Source organism: Anomaloglossus baeobatrachus, chromosome 3, assembly GCF_048569485.1.
Source record: "Anomaloglossus baeobatrachus isolate aAnoBae1 chromosome 3, aAnoBae1.hap1, whole genome shotgun sequence".
Lineage (NCBI taxonomy): Eukaryota > Metazoa > Chordata > Amphibia > Anura > Aromobatidae > Anomaloglossus > Anomaloglossus baeobatrachus.
The window spans coordinates 270,285,947-270,301,902 of NC_134355.1; the positions used below are offsets into that span (position 1 = coordinate 270,285,947).

The 15,956-nt window shown below is 45.9% G+C and overlaps 1 protein-coding gene across 2 annotated transcripts in view; it reads right to left on the bottom strand.

Moving 5' to 3' along the window:
* Positions 1-6,926: 6,926 nt before the first annotated feature.
* Positions 6,927-15,956, bottom strand: part of RSPH3 (radial spoke head 3) — a 62,848-nt gene continuing 53,818 nt past the window's right edge. For both annotated transcript variants that reach the window (XM_075338250.1, XM_075338249.1), the window contains exon 10: positions 6,927-7,440. The gene's annotated coding sequence lies outside the window, so the exon portion shown is untranslated. The remainder of the gene's footprint in view (positions 7,441-15,956) is intronic.

Here is a 15,956-nt window from a genome sequence, read left to right on the forward strand (position 1 = left end):
GGTTCAAATTTCCCCTCGAAACATAGCCTATGACGCTCTCAGGGTCCATACGTGTGAGTGTGCAAAATTTTGTGGCTGTAGCTGCGACGGTGCGGATGCCAATCCCGGACATACACACACACACACACACACACACACACACACACACACATACACACACACATTCAGCTTTATATATTAGATATCTGGGTGAGCACATTTTTACTATGCAGCTTTTTTCTCTCATGTTACAATTCATTTTTTTGCAGAGTTTTGTTAGCACCCTGCCCTTTATTTATATGTATTACGCTGTGGTGTCCACTACTTTCTTAAAGTGTTGCGAGGAGTAGTGTGTGTTTGGGGGGATATTATAAAGGGGCAGTTTGTGTGCGGGGGATGCTATGTGGGGGTATTGTGTGTGGGGCGATATACAGAGGGGAAGTGTGTGGGAGGATATTATAAAGAGGGGCAGCTTGTGTGGGTGGGTGGGATAGTATACAGCGGGGCAGCGTATGTGAGGGATATCATACATAGGGGCAGTGTATGTGCGTGGGGATATTATACACAGGGGCAGTGAGTGGGGATATTATACTGAGGGGTAGTGTGTGGGGAGCATATTATACTGAGCGGCAGTGTGTGTGGGGGATATTATACAAAGAGGCAGTGTGTGGGGATATTATAGAGAGGGTCAGTGTGCGGGGGATAATATACAAAGCGACATTGTGTGGGGGATATTATACAGAGGGGCAGTGTATGGGGGATATTACACAGAGGAGCAGTGTGTGGGAGAGATATTATACAGAGGGGCAGTGTGTGGAAGGATATTATACATTGGGAGACGGGCCGTGTAGAGGGTGTTTTATGGAGAGGGGGCGGTGTAGGGGGTGTATTATTAATTTTCTGAGGGAAATACTTCATTTTCTGGAACTTCAAGGGTGCTAACATTTTTGGCCATGAATGTGTGTGTGTGTGTGTGTATATACGAGTATATTTTTTTTTTCCAAGAGTGGCAGTAAAACTGTGGAAGGCTTGAGGGGTGAAGGCAGAGCTGGGGTCGAGTCTCCAGGGGGCCCAAAAATGTTGCCGATATGGGGCCCTGAAATTCCTAGTGGCAGCCCTGGGTGTAACAATGCCATGTTTGGAGGTCGCTTTGCTTGCATCTGCCTTTTCAACTTTGCCCATACATTTTTAATAGGATTGAGATCAGGGTTTTGTGATGGTCACTCCAAAACATTAACTTTGCTATTCTTAAGCCACTTTGTTACAAGTTTGGCAGCATGATTCGGGTCATTGTGCATTTGAAAGACTCATTTTCGTCCAAGCTTTAAGTTCCTGGCTGATGTCTTGAGATGTTGCTTCAGTATTGCCACATAATCTTCTTTCCTCATGATGCCATCTATTTTGTGAAGTGCACCAGTCCCTCCTGCAGCAAAACAACCCCACAACTTTATGCTGCCATCCCCATGTCTCACAGTTGGGATGGTGTTATTAGGCTTCAAAACTTTTCCCTTTTTCCTATAAAACGTAATGACGGTTATTATGGTCAAACAGTTCAATTTTAGTTTTGCCACAGGACATGTCTCCAAAAATTAAGGTCTTAGTTCCTGTGTGCATATTCAAACATTAATCTAGCTTTTTTATGATTCTTTTGGAGTAATGGCTTCTTCTTGTCAAAGTGGGCTTTTAGCCCGTGTCGATACACTACTCGTTTCACTGTGGATAATGACACAATCTTACCAGCTTCCACCAGCATCTTCAAAAGATCTTTTGCTTTTGTTCTTGGGTTGATATGCACATGTCTGACCAAAGCACGTGCATCTCGGGTACACAGGAACGCGTCTCCTTCCTGAGCAGTATGATGGCTGGACATTCCCATCTTGTTTGTACTTGCGTATAATTGTTTGTACAGATGAACGAGCCACCTTCAGGTATCTAGAAATTTCACCCAAGGATAAACCAGACTTGTGCAAGTCCACAATTCTATTCCTGAGAACTTGGCTGATTTCTTTTGACTTTCCCATGATGCTACACAAAGAAACAGTGTTTTTCTGGTGTGCATTAAAATAAATGCACCAGGGCATCTCTAATTAACTCAGATGGTGCCAATATACCTATCAGACGCTTCCAAAGACATGACATCATCATATGGGCTGTCTCTGTTTTGTTTAAAGGCATAGTACTTTTAAGGGTGCTTTATACGCTGCGACATAGCTAGCGATGTCATGCGCGATAGCACCCGCCCACGTCGCTGTTTCATCATGGGGGTGATCGCTGCCGTAGCGAACAATATCGCTACGGCAGCGTCACATGCACATACCTGCTTAGCGACATCGCTGGAGACACGGAACAATCTCTCCTTTAAAGCGGAAGTTCGTTCAGAGTCACTAAGCGGCCGCCCAATAGCAGAGGAGGGGCGGAGATGAGCGGCCGGAACATGCCGCCCACCCCCTTCCTTCCGCATTGCCGGTGGACGCAGGTAAGGAGATGTTCGTCATTCCTGCGGTGTCACACATAGCGATGCGTGATGCCGCAGGAACGACGAACAACCAGTGGCATGTACCACCAATGATATTATGAAAAGGAACGACGTATCAACGTTCAACGATTTTTGGCGTTTTTGCGATTGTTGATAGTCGCTCCTAGCTGTCACACGCTGCGATGTCGCTAACGACGCTGGATGTGCGTCACAAACACCGTGACCCCGACAATATATCGTTAGCGATGTCGCAGCATGTAAAGCACCCTTATGTGTATGTAAACTTTTGACTTTGCAGAAAGTAATAAAAATGCCTTAAAACATTCTCTCTCATTATTCTGGCATTTGGCAAATATAAATAATTTTGGTTCCTAATTGATCTAAAACGGGAAAAGTTTATTCTGATTTCATGTCAGATAGTGAGAAAAACATGCAGATGTGTCGTTTTAGATAGTGTATATGAATTTCTGGTTTCTACTGTATTTTTTTACATATCTGTTACCAATTGTTAACTATAACCATTGATATAGTGTTACTTTATATCAACTCTATCACATTTACAAGTGTTGTGCTCCTCTTTTATCTGTTACTGAAGTCACCACAATTTTCATATATAATTTTAATCATCTTTCTTATAAAAATCATGTTATATACCATCTGACAAAATGTCAGTGTTTTTTAAATTTTTCTCCAAGGCTACAGTTAGGTGGAGTTATAACTGGTTCAATGATCGTACCCACAGAGTGGTGATATATTTTCCACATCCAGTTTGAAGAGTATATCAAGTGGGGTACCACAAGGCTCAGTCTTTGCCCCAGTGTTGTTCAACATTTTTAGAAATGATCTAGATAAGGGAACTCTAGGTAAACTAATCAAATTTGCAAACGATGCAAAGCTAGGAGGGATAGCGAACACTAGAGAAGACAGAGAAAGGATTCAGAAGGATCTAGGTAAGTTCAAACAATGGGCAGCAACTAATACGATGATATTTAACAGGGAGAAATGCAAAATTCTACATTTAGGCAAAAACAAATAAAAATAACACCTACAGAATGGGAGAAATAGAACTAAGCAACTGCATATGTGAAAAATCCTTGTTTATACTAGCACATCACAGACTGCACTATAGTTCACAGTGAGATGCAGCAGCAAAAGAGGCAAACACAGTTCTGGGATATTGTAGGAGAAACATAGAGTCTAGATCACTTAAAGTAATTACCATATTTTTAGGACTATAAGACGCACCGGACCACAAGACACACCCTGGTTTTAGAGGAGGAAAATAGGAAAATAAAATTTTAAGCAAAAAATGTGGTCATGACACACTGTTATGGGGTGAGGATCTGCTGTTGACACTGTTATGGGGGTAATGTCCCCAAATTCTCTACTAAGGTACCCCATCGTGGTAATGATCCTCATGCCTTGTATATGATCCCCATGCTTGTATATATGTCCCTCATCCTGGTATAGCCCTCATCCTGCTATATACCCCCATCCGGCTATATACCCCATCCGGATAAATACTCCCATCCTGCTATATACCCCCATCCTGCTAAATACCCCCATCCTGCTAAATACCCCCATCCTGCTATATACTCCCATCCTGATATATACCCCCATTCTGCTATATGCCCCCATCCTGCTATATGGCCTGTATCCTGTGCACACAAAAAAATAAACATTTATAATCACCTTCCCTCACTCCAGCAGCATCGCTCAGCTTCCTGTCTGTGTCAGAAGCAGCACCGCTGACCTGTGTGGAGCCGTCACCGTTCCCCTGCAGAATCGTGATGACCTCAGGTCTGCCTGCCCGCTGATGTGTATGGAGAGCAGTGCACACAGCAATGACGTCATCGCTGTGCTGCTCACCGCTCTCTACACAGATCAGTGGGCCGGCCGACGAGAGGACATTGCGGTGCTGCAGGGAACGGTGAGTATGCTGTACTTATTCACTGCCACCCGCACTAATGCGCGGGGGCAGTGAATATAGCCATACATGACCACTCCAGGCTGTAGTTGCCAGGGGTGATCAAGTGGGCCTGCTTCCCGCCCATCATCCTGCACACCTGTCAGCGCGTTGTCACGGCAGGCGCTGCTGCAGCGTGCTCGTGCTGCCGATGACCCGCTCCACCGCAGCACCCTCATTCCCCGCAGCCATGCCCTAAATTCAGACTATAAGATGCACCCCCCACTTTCCCCCAACATTTGGGGAAAAACGTGCATCTTACAGTCCGAAAAATACAGTATGCTCCTCTACTCTTTGGTCAGACCTCATTTAGAATATTATGTCCAGTCCTGGGTACTACATTTTAAAAAAAATACCTGTACATTGAAAAACTGGAGTAAGTTCATAGAAGAGCTCCTAGGATGGTAAGCGGGCTGCAAACTACTTCTCATGAGGAATGATTAAAGGATCTGGGAATGTTTTTTTGCAAAAAAAAAAAAGGCTAAGAAGACACTTCATAGCTGTCTACAAATATCTGAAGGGATGATACATATTTATTCTCATTTGCAAATGGAAACGCGAGAAGTATGGAATGAAACTGAAAGGGAATAAATGCAGATATTAGAAAAACCTTTTGACAGTCAGGGTTATCCTTGAGTGCAACTGGCTGCCACAAGAGGTGGTGCGTTCTCCTTTAATGGAAGTCTTCAAACAGAGACTGGACAGATATCTGCATGAAATGGTTTAGTGAATCCATTATTGAGTATGGGGTTGGACAGGATGACCCTGGATCATTCTATGATTCTATGACTTACTCAGCATTAGCAAACTAAAGGCTACTTTACACACTGCGATATCGGTCCCGATATCGCTAGTGTGCGTACCCGCCCCCATCTGTTGCGCGACACGGGCATATCGCTGCCCGTGCCGCACAACATCGCCCAGAGCCGTCACACATACTTACCTGTCCGGCGACGTCGCTGTGACCGGCGAACCGCCTCCTTTCTAAGGGGGCGGTCCGTGCGGCGTCACAGCGACGTCACTGAAACGTCACTGAACCGCCGCCCAATCGCAGCGGAGGGGCGGAGATGAGCGGGACGTAACATCCCGCCCACCTCCTTCCTTCCGCATAGCGGCCGGGAGGCAGGTAGGGAGAGCTTCCTCGCTCCTGCGGCGTCACACGCAGCGATGTGTGCTGCCGCAGGAACGAGGAACAACCTCGTTACTGCTGAAGTAACGATAATTGGGAATGGACCCCCGTGTCGCCGATTAGCGATTTTTCACTGTTTTGCAACGATGCAAAATCGCTAATCGATGTCACACGCAATGGCATCGCTAATGCGGCCGGATGTGCGTCACGAATTCCGTGACCCCAACGACTCCGCATTAGCGATGTCGTAGCGTGTAAAGCCCGCTTTAGATGAACTCAATTTGTAAATTTACAGTCAAACTAATATTGAGTTTTCTATTCTGGCAATGATAACTGAAGAAGAAATGGGGTTGATTTTATTCTCAACTGAAAATTGGCCAGTACTGTCCTACAGTACAATGTGCACAGTAATAAAGTAATCTTAATAAGACTACAAGGAGTGCCACTACATCTCCCAGGTATACAAGTCTAATCACTAACAACAGATGCTGAGGATGAGGCCGTTGATCAACTTCAATAAGAAATGGACATGCCAAATGCCAAAAAAGCTTACTTATTGTCATGGAAGACTTGAATGCCAAATTGAGTAAAGGCAAACATGGAACTGTTGTTGGAAACTTTGGACTTGGTGAATGAAATGTGGCTGGAGGAAGATTCATTGACTTTTGTATGACAAATCAACTGTCCATCATAAACACGTTCATCCAAAATCACAAACAAAGACTCTTCACATGGACATTACCAAATATGGCCTTAAAGAATCCGATTGACTGCATATGTGCTCGCCATAGTTAGAGGTCACGTGACGTCATCCACATCACCAGGCAAAATCTCACGCCTGTGCAGAGAACTCACCGACACGCACAGGCGCACACATGTTTTTGGCTCTGTCCGCAATAGGACAAAGTGAAGTGCGCCTGCACGAATCGGGAATGTCTCTGCGCATACGCATAGATTTTGCCATGTTAAGTGGATGGCACCGGAGGTGTCATACACATCAATCAATCAATCAAAAGAGGACAGTGAACAGCGCAGAAAAGAGAGAAAGGAGCCAAAAACTAGGACACCCATTGGACCAGACTGAAGAATTTACGTACATGGTGGGAGATTTTATAAATGTATTTATGGGGTCTGCAGTGGGAGTCAGGGCACAACATGCACCATTATAGAATGCAGCACAGGTGCTGCTTAAGGTGCTAGTTTTGGGTTTGCACTCAAAAATCTGGTGACAGGATCCCATTAATAAAAAAAATTACAATTAAAAAATTGTTGTGTCACCATATTTTTAGAGCCATAATCTTCTGATAGTCGTTTTCATGTTACGGCCAGAGCTGTATATAGGCTTGATTTTTTCAATGAGAGGTATAGTACTGATATCTTTTTATTCCATTTTATTGAGAGGCAAAGTGACCAAAAGACAATGACTCCATTATGATTAACTTTTTCCTTTTTTTCAGACAGCTGCACAGTGATACTAAACATGTTATATTTTGGTATATTTTAGATTGTTATTTTCATTCAGGGAAAAGTTGATTGGTTTGACTTTTCATATTGTTGGATTATTCTAATATATATATTTTGCTTATGTTTTCTAACATTTTTTATTAGTCCCTGCAGGAAACTTGACCCGGCAATCGTTTGCACGGCAAAGTAAAAATACCAATCTCTTATGACTCTTCTCCATTTCCCATTAAATGTTGCTGTCATCTCATCTGTCAAGTGGTGGAAAGTATTACACTGCAAGTGAACAGTAACAGTGTATATAAAATATGTAAAAATAAAATTATATTATTTATTGTCAAGCTAGTGAAAATAATTTTAGTCTTCAATCTTCTTGTCTGCATACATTGTGGCTTGCTTGATGTTTCGTATATGTAGCTGAAGCGCCCCCTGCAAAGAAGCAAATTGCTGTTTAACAAGTATTTTAACACATATAACATAAAAAAAAAACATTAACGGGAAGGTATCGTCAAAAAAAAAAAAATAATAATAACTGAGAAAATGTAAAGTAATAATGTTTAAATGTTTTGTTTAAATATTATTATTTTTTTTTAATTGTGCAAAATATAAAAAAAAAAATTAAAAAGTTTGATATTTTCCACTGTTAAACACTAGGGGGAGCAGCTGCTGAAATCCTACTGAATTTCCACTGTATAAAAAGCTCAGATTACAGCCTGCTGTAAAGTGGGCGGAGTCTGCTCTCCTGTGTGTGATGGCACGCCTCCCCCCTCCTAATCTGAGAGTTTACAACAGATAACAGAGAATGACATGTAAGGATACAATGCACAGCCATTTTCATGGTGACCAGAAATGCCTAAAGTGTCACCAAGGACAGCAGGAGTATCACACAGGATAGGATTAGATACAGTGCTCTGCAGACAGTATCACACAGGATAGGATTAGATACACGGCTCAGCAGACAGTATCACACAGGATAGGATTAGATACACGGCTCAGCAGACAGTATCACACAGGACAGGATTAGATACACGGCTCAGCAGACAGTATCACACAGGACAGGATTAGATACACGGCTCAGCAGACAGAATCACAAAGGATAGGATTAGATACACAGCTCAGCAGACAGTATCACACAGGAGAGGATTAGATACACAGCTCAGCAGACAGTATCACACAGGACAGGATTAGATACACGGCTCAACAGACAGTATCACACAGGACAGGATTAGATACACGGCTCAGCAGACAGTATCACACAGGATAGGATTAGATACACAGCTCAGCAGACAGTATCACACAGGATAGGATTAGATACACAGCTGTGCAGACAGTATCACAGGATAGGATTAGATACACAGCTGTGCAAACAGTATCACAGGATAGGATTAGATACACAGCTGTGCAGACAGTATCACACAGGAGAGGATTAGATACACAGCTTTGCAGACAGTATCACAGGATAGGATTAGATACACGACTCAGCAGATAGTATCACACAGGAGTATTAGATACACGGCTAAGCAGACAGTATCACACCGGACATGATTAGATACACAGCTCAGCAGACAGTATGACACGATAGGATTGGATACACTGCTCTGCAGACAGTATCACACAGGATATGATTAGATACACAGCTCAGAAGACAGTATCACAGGATAGGATTAGATACACAGCTCAGCAGACAGTATCAGACAGGAGAGGATTAGATACACCGCTCAGCAGACAGTATGACACGATAGGATTGGATACACGGCTCTGCAGACAGTATTACACAGGATAGGATTAGATACACAGCCGTGCAGACCATATTACACAGCAGATGATTAGATACACAGCTTTGCAGACATCACACAGGATAGGATTAGATACACAGCTGAGCAGACAGTATCACACGATAGGATTAGATACACAGCCTTCCAGACAGTATCACACAGGATAGGATTAGATACACGGCTCAGCAGACAGTATTAAGCCAGCTTTACACCTTACAATTAGGTGTGCGATCTCGTATGCGATGTGACACGCCCAGGTCGCATATGCGATTGAATGAGATTGCACGTAGGTCGTTCATTTGCTGTCACACGTGCGTTAGTAGTCTATGTTAAATTGATCAATTTTGTGTGCGCTCCTTTAGATCATGTGTTCTGTGACGTATGCATTGAGCACCCTTTTTTTTTTTATTTATTGACTTGCCAAGCGTGTGTAATGTATAGGGATGCATTTTTACTATGTCATCTGCCATTCAGCTCTGCTACATGGCCGCTGACAGCAGACACAGACAGCCATGTAGCAGCGGTGAATGGCAGATGACAGCAGACACAGACAGAGCCGCACTGTCAGAATGAACTCGGGTGAACCTCACCCGACTTCATTGTCATGCTGCGGCTCTGTCTGTGTCGCGTCCTGATTAGCGGTCACCTGTGAAGGGCTCACCGGTGACCGCTAAACTCCTGAGTGACTGAATTGAGCAGCCCTCTCTCATACTCACCGATCCCCGATCCCCGACTCTGCATGGCATTCACACTGCTCCGGCGGCTTTTACTGTTTTGAAAAAGCCGGCCGCCCATTAAACAATCTCGTATTCCCTGCTTTCCCCGCCCACCGGCACCTATGATTGGTTACAGTGAGACACGCCCCCACGCTGAGTGACAGGTGTCACACTGCACCCAATCACAGCAGCCGGTGGGCGTGTCTATACTGTGCAGTGAAATAAATAATTAAATAATTAAAACAAACGGCGTGCGGTCCCCCCAATTTTAAAACCAGCCAGATAAAGCCATACGGCTGAAGGCTGGTATTCTCAGGATGGGGAGACCCACGTTATGGGGAGCCCCCCAGCCTAACAATATCAGTCAGCAGCCGCCCAGAATTGCCGCATACATTAGATGCGACAGTTCTGGGACTGTACCCGGCTCTTCCCGATTTGCCCTGGTGCGTTGGCAAATCGGGGTAATAAGGAATTATTGGCAGCCCATAGCTGCCAATAAATCCTAGATTAATCATGTCAGGCGTCTATGAGACACCTTCCATGATTAATCAGTAAATTACAGTAAATAAACACACACACCCGAAAAAATCCTTTATTAGAAATAAAAAACACAAACATATACCCTGGTTCACCACTTTAATCAGCCCCAAAAAGCCCTCCTTGTCTGGCGTACTCCAGGATGATGCAGCGTCGCTTCCAGCGCTGCTGCATGGAGGTGACCGGAGCTGCAGCAGACACAGCCGCTCCTGTCACCTCCACACAGCAACTGAAGACAGCCGCGCGATCAGCTGAGCTGTCACTGAGGTTACCTGCTGTCACTGGATCCAGCGGTGGATGCAGCGGGGGCCGCGGGTAACCTCAGTGACAGCTCAGCTGATCGCGCTACTCACCGCCGCTCCGGTCACCTCCACGCAGCAACTGAGGTGAGTAGCGCGATCAGCTGAGCTGTCACTGAGGTTACCCGCGGCCACCGCTGCATCCACCGCTGGATCCAGTGACAGCAGGTAACCTCAGTGACAGCTCAGCTGATCGCGCGGCTGTCTTCATTTGCTGTGTGGAGGTGACCGGAGCGGCTGTGTCTGCTGCAGCTCCGGTCACCTCCATGCAGCAGAGCTGGATGCGACGCTGGACCATCCTGGAGTACGCCGGACATGGAGGGCTTTTTGGGGCTGATTAAAGTGGTTAACCAGGGTATATGTTTGTGTTTTTTTATTTATAATAAAGGATTTTTTCGGGCGTGTGTGTGTTTATTTACTGTAATTTACAGATTAATCATGGAAGGTGTCTCATAGATGCCTGACATGATTAATCTAGGACTTATTGGCAGCTATGGGCTGCCAATAGCTCCTTATTACCCCGATTTGCCAACGCACCAGGGCAAATCGGGAAGAGCCGGGTACAGTCCCAGAACTGTCGAATCTAATGTATGCGGCAATTCTGGGCGGCTGTTGGCTGATATTGTTAGGCTGGGGGGCTCCTCATAACGTGGAGCTCCCCATCCTGAGAATACCAGCCTTCAGCCGTATGGCTTTATCTGGCTGGTTTTAAAATTGGGGGAACCGCACGCCGTTTGTTTTAATTATTTAATTATTTATTTCACTGCACAGTATAGACACGCCCACCGGCTGCTGTGATTGGGTGCAGTGTGACACCTGTCACTCAGCGTGGGGGCGTGTCTCACTGTAACCAATCATAGGCGCCGGTGGGCGGGGAAAGCAGGGAATACGAGATTGTTTAATGGGCGGCCGGCTTTTTCAAAACAGTAAAAGCCGCCGAAGCAGTGTGAATGCCGTGCAGAGCCGGGCCGGGGATCGGAGATCGGTGAGTATGAGAGAGGGGGATAGACTGACATGGACAGAGAGAGAGGGACAGAGATAGTGACCGACTGACAGAGATTAGTGAATGATAGACATTGTGAGGCGCTTCAGAACGCAGCTTTTCAGCTGCGCTCTGAAGCAGACCTTTTTTAAGCTGCGGTGCAGAGCGCACACCTGCGCACATAGCCTTAGACATCAAAATTGTATGAGGGATGTCACACGTTTCAATTGACTAGGTTCATACAACAAAACGTCCAATGTATGAGGAATAAACGACGTGTATGCGATCACCGTATTTTCGTTAAATCTTGATTGCACGTAGGTGTCACACGCAAATACGTCACGAACGATGCAGGATGTGCGTCACTTACAACTTGACCCCGACGACGGATTGAAAGATTTATTGAAGCGTGTAAAGCAGGCATTACACGATAGGATTAGATACACAGCTCAGCAGACAGTATCACACAGGAGAGGATTAGATACACAGCCCTGCAGACAGTATCACACAGGAGAGGATTAGATAAACAGCCATGCAGACAGTATCAGACAACATAGGATTAGATACACAGCTCAGCAGACAGTATCACACAGGAGAGGATTAGATACACGGCTCAGCAGACAGTATCACACAGGATAGGATTAGATACACAACCCTGCAGACAGTATCACCGGTACACACACAGGTACTCACATGCAGTGGCGCGCGCGTGCACACACACACACACACACACACACACACAAAATCACCCCTGATGGGGACCTTGTGCCACACACACACACACAATCACCCCTAATAGGGACCTTGTGCCATACACACACACACACACACACAATCACCCCTGATGGGGACCTTGTGCCACACACGCACACACACACACACAAAATCACCCCTGATGGGGACCTTGTGCCATACACACACAGACACACACACACAATCACCCCTGATGGGGACCTTATGCCACACATACACACACACAATCACCCCTGATGGGGACCTTGTGCCACACACACACACACAATCACCCCTGATGGGGACCTTATGCCACACATACACACACACACACACACACAATCACCCCTGATGGGGACCTTGTGCCACACACACACACACACACACACACAAAATCACCCCTGATGGGGACCTTGTGCCACACGCGCACACACACACACACACACACACACACACAATCACCCCTGATGGGGACCTTGTGCCATACACACACACACACACACACAATCACCCCTGATGGGGACCTTGTGCCACACATATACACACACACACACACACACACCTTTCACATCATTCCTCCCTTTGACCTCCGGTGGGCGTTCCAGGCAGCACAGCATGCCATCCTCCCCTGCGTCCGGCCGACATTTCACACATCCGATCGCATACACTCACACATCCGATCGCATACACTCACACATCCGATCGCATACACTCACACACACTCACGATATCGCACATACCTGTACAATCGCAAGCACACACTCACAACATCCAGAGATATCACATGCTTCCCATGTGATCCTCTCGCAGGTCCTGTAAGCTCACTGCACAGCATCGCAAGCGCTGACACACACTCATAATCACCCCTGATGGGGACCTTGTGACACACAGACACACACACACACACACACACACACCCCAGCGGCGGGGACTTGGGAGAACGGAGGGAGGGGGCAATAACGAGGGGAGGGAAGGCGGCCCGTACTCACACATCCCGGCGGGTGACAGGGGTAAAGTGGAGCAAACAGCACACGCTTTGAGCTCCACAATAATGGCGCTGGTCTCCTCCCTCTGTTGTGTTCTGGACAGCCCAGGGGGCGCATCCAGGTCACAGCAGACGCCCACTGTAACGTATGGCATGGGGTCGGAGCCTGACTATCAGAGTCTATGCACAGGGGCTGCCATAAAGGAAGGAGTTACAAACACGGCAAATCCAGCATGGCAGCCCCCAGTGCCTCCAGTAAAATAAGAATTACATAAAAACAAAATAAGCTGCGATTTTCATTTTGTATTAGAAATACTTGATTTCATAATCACTATTTTTAATACAAAAATAAAAAAACGCGATATCTTCCCTTTAAGGGCTACAATTTTGTTGCAGTAATTCTTAAATATAACAATTTGCTCATGAACTACCAGTATGTATGGTGATTTTTTCATCTCAAACAATTTATTGAAACAAAAGCCAACAACAGTGGTGAGTATACCCCCCCCAAAAAAAATATCAGTGTCTTAATAACTTGTCATGTGGCCGTGAGCATCAATTACAGCTTGACATCAACGGCTCATGCTGTTCACAAGTAGAGTTATTGTCTGCAGAGGCATGACATCCCACTCTTCTTGAAGGGCAGCCCTCAGGTCATTGAGGTTCTGGGGTACAGAGTTATAAGCCTCTATACGACAACTCAGCTGATTCCATAGGTTTGTTATGGGATTTAGGTCTGGAGAAGTGCAGCTCATTCCTTTGAGGTACCCCAGTCTTCAGCAGCCCTTCCCTAATGATGCGACCTCAATGAGCTGTAGCATTGTCGTCCATGAAGATTAAATTAGACCTCTGTTGTTCATGCAGAGGCGCAGTGACTGAATTAATGCTGTTATTTAAATAGCATGGGCTTGTCACTGTACCATTCACAAAGTATAGTGCATTTCTGTATTGACTAGACACACCTGCTCACACTGTAACAAAACCACCACCAAAGGCTCGTCTGGTGACAACAGTACCTGATAAATAGCTCTTTGCTTGTCGTCTCCAACATCGTTGATGGCAAAATTTTTGCTCAGTGTGAATCAACTTTCATCAGTGAACAACACTGGTACCTCGTCCAGCAAGACGATGACACCTAGTGTCTCTCATATGTACATGGAGTAACGTGGCATTTATCATGCGATTCTGAAGGACATTGTTCAAAATGAAGCAGTCATCAGTGTGTGATTTGGCCAAAGGACGTCTTTTTGTATGGCTTTCTGTTACTCTTACAGTCTTTCTGTATCTCTGTTGCCACTTGCTGATGACACTCTGTGACACTCTAAGCTCAGTGGCCACTTCCTGTCTGAAAATATTCTGTTACGTCACCCCCGGAGTCCGCTCCAGCGACTTCTGCTCCGATCGCAAGGCGACGCCGTGGATAGTCCTGGTGATGGGAGAGGAGTCGATGCCAGCGGCACCGGTGGGCACAGGCTCCGATCATCCACTGGGCTGGGTTATCGTGGAATTTGCAGTACCACTGGCTGACTGTGGGTGGCGTGTGTCTTCCAGCTGAAGTTGCCAGCGTTCAGATACAGCCAATGGGAAGACATCACAGCCTTCTTAGTTCCCCTTCTGTCTGCTGACCTCTGCCAGAGATCGTTCTGATTTCCTGGCTCCTAGTCCGCCCTATTCTGTTTTGTGATTCCTGTGTGCTGACTTCTGCTGTTTTCTGACTACCCTTCTGCCTGCTGTTTTTGTACCTCGCTGCCCGATCCGGATTTGACCTCTGCTACGTTTTCTGATTACGATCTTGCCTGCCGATTCTGTCCCTGTTCTGCTATTCCTGGTTTTACCCTGCCTGACGACTACTCTCATCGGACTGCAGCCTTCCACAGGTAGTGATCTCCAGGGCCCTGTGTAATTCCAAATCCCTGTATAGGGATTAAAGGGTTTCAGGGTTCTGGGGGTCCTGCTTGGTGAGTGGCTTCCCTCTAGCCTGTCCATTACATCCCATCTGAGTCTGTTGATCCAGGCAGGCGTTACACATCCTGACTGAAGCTGGTTGTGAATTTTGCCTTTAAGCTCCTTGTAGAGAACAGTTGGACATAATCATTCAAAAGATTAGAGAAGGTCACATTAGGTTCACCTGAAAAGGTTAGAATGTTTTTTAGGACCATCCTGAAATGTCACCCGAAAGCCAAATATCCCTAACTTTTTGTGAGTAGTATATATGGGCAGCACGATCAGGATATCACTTTTCAACCAATGTCATAAACTTTGCTGGAGCAGTGGAGTACGACAGTGTAGGTACAGGAGGAGAGGAGCTCAGGTTGACATAAGTCACACAGCCGGCGTTTGAGCTGGAAGTATCAAAATCTCATATTGTTTGCAGTGGTACACAAAAAGTTAGGGTGGGCTGGGGGTTGACATTCATAACTTTTTACTAAACATCCAGGATGATAAGCTTTGTAGTTAGTTTTTCTGAAAACACTGTGAAATTTCAAGATGCAGTTGCAGTTTGTGTTTTGGCCACAAGATGTCAGCAGAATCCAAGAGTTGAACTGAATAGCAGCTACTAATCTTGAAAGGGTGCAGGGATTCTTTATTATTGGAGTGTATTTCTCCAACAGATCACACAGGCCCACTTTGAGAGGGAAATGGAGGGGGAAATTGCAGGGAGAATTCACCACACATCCCAAAGATTCTGAAGAGTTTACTCTGGAGGGACTCCAGGGGACACTTTGTCCAGGTGTAACTTAAGATAACGGCCGGAAGCGTGCAGTGGCAGAGGGAATGAGCCCATGCCTACAGCAAGGCTCCCAAGTGTCTCCGGGGAGGCGGCCGAGGACAGAGTTGGGCAGAGAGTTAGAGAGCTGCAGCACTGGGAGAGGGAAGCAGATCATCGCTGGTCACCAGAAGGTACTCAGCGGGAACCGC